Source organism: Triticum urartu, chromosome 5A (assembly GCF_056163025.1).
Source record: "Triticum urartu cultivar PI428250 chromosome 5A, HENAU_Tu73, whole genome shotgun sequence".
In the NCBI taxonomy this organism is placed as follows: Eukaryota; Viridiplantae; Streptophyta; class Magnoliopsida; order Poales; family Poaceae; genus Triticum; species Triticum urartu.
The window spans coordinates 618,645,509-618,647,346 of record NC_141877.1 but is presented as its reverse complement, the minus strand read 5'-3'; the positions used below and the strand labels follow the sequence as shown (position 1 = coordinate 618,647,346).

Here is a 1,838-nt window from a genome sequence, read left to right as displayed (position 1 = left end):
TAGGTGAGAAGGCAAATTTAGTTCTTTGAAAACATGCCAAATTAGGAAATGTGTAATGTACCCTGAAGAAAACACAAGCATAGCAGATAAAAAATGATTGATTACAGTAGCAGCAAAACTAAATAGAAGCATCGCAAATTTAGTTGAAATGGCGAAATTCTGGTGAGATGGAAACTTTGGAAAATCTGTAATGTACCCTGAAGAAGAAGACACAAATCAAAATTGATTGGTTGACCTAAAATTGATTGGTTAAAGCAGCAGCAGCAGCAAGAAAGCGAGCAACACTAAATTGACCTGAGACGGGAGGGAGAAGAGGCACTCACGGTCACGGCCAACGAGGGACTCAAGCGTACGTCTAGCCGACGGACGCCATACGAGGCCGGGCAAGACGATGACGAGCGAACTCGGTGCTCCTCCACGCGCGGCGATGGAGCGGGCAACCGCGAAGGCGACCTAGAGACGCTGGTGCTCGTCCTTTCGCTCGTGCGGCTGCCGCGGACTGCCTCTGCTCCTTCACCGAAGGTGACCACGCAGCTCCGTCCGACGGGCTGACTCCGTGATCTACTCGATCCCTAGCGAAGATGGAAACGGAAACTACTAGAGGAGGCCGGCCCCTACTCGAGTCGTCCCCCTGGCGAATATGAATACGACACGAGTACGACCCCGAGTCTAACCTAGACCCCGCCTCACCGCCCCAATAAATCCTCCCGGTTCCCCACCCTAGCCCAACACGTACGCAAAGAAGCTCCTGTGTCTTTCGTTCGCTCTTCCGCCGCCGCGTCTTTTCGCTACTAACCAGGGTTTCGTTTCGCCTCCCAATCCTCCGATCGATGGCGGCCGAGGAAGGCGAGAAGAAGATGATCACGCTCAAGAGCTTCGACAGTGAGGAATTTCAGGTCGAGGAGGCGGTCGCCATGGAGTCGTAGACCATCCGCCACATGATAGAGGACGACTGCGCCGACAACGGCATCCCGCTCCCCAACGTCGACTCCAAGATCCTCTCCAAAGGTCATCGAGTACTGCAAGAAGCACGTCCAGGCCAGCCCCAAACCGGCTGACTCCGGCGCCGCCGTCGACGCCAGCTCCTCCACCTCTACTGCAGCAGCCGCCCCCACCGAGGACCTCAAGAGCTTTGACGCCGAGTTCATCAAGGTCGACCAGAACACCCTCTTCGACCTCATCCTGGCTGCAAACTACCTCAACATCAAGGGATTGCTCGACCTTACTTGCCAGACTGTTGCAGACATGATCAAGGGCAAGACTCCGGAGGAGATCCGCAAGACTTTCAACATTAAGAATGACTTCACACCGGAGGAGGAGGCGGAGATCCGCAAGGAGAACCAGTGGGCTTTTGAGTAGAAAAAAAAGTAACACCTAGCTAGGCACTGTTTCGTTGAATTACTGCTTACTATTTGTCTTTCTTTTTTAGACTTCGTATTATGCAAGAAGAAACCTATCGTGGTACTTGTCAAACTGAATTGTTATTTGTCAAGTGGATATTTTGATTGGTAATATCATCCTTAGCTGATTTATGCGTGTGATTTCAAATATTTTTGGCTATCTTGAAATAGCCTTATTGTTTCCGATTTTATATCTACATATTTGCTAAAGAAGTAAAGATATGTCAAAATTTGTCAGACATGATTTTCATTTGGCAGCGTTGGATCGTTAACGCGCAGCGGCATCATTTGCTCGTCGTGCGGAGCGGCATCATTTGTTTGTCATGCGGAGCGGGCCTGCGGTTTAGCTGACACTATGCCCAAGAGCTGGAGTGGAGTTTTTGTGCGCTTTCTTTGTCTTTAGTGGTTGTTTGGGTATCAAGGGAAAGACTCCGGAGG

At 50.5% G+C, this 1,838-nt stretch overlaps 1 pseudogene; it reads left to right on the top strand.

Annotated features, from left to right (window-relative positions):
* The first annotated feature begins 311 nt into the window (after window positions 1-311).
* Window positions 312-1,448, top strand: LOC125506233 (SKP1-like protein 1 pseudogene; annotated as a pseudogene).
* Window positions 1,449-1,838: the final 390 nt, after the last annotated feature.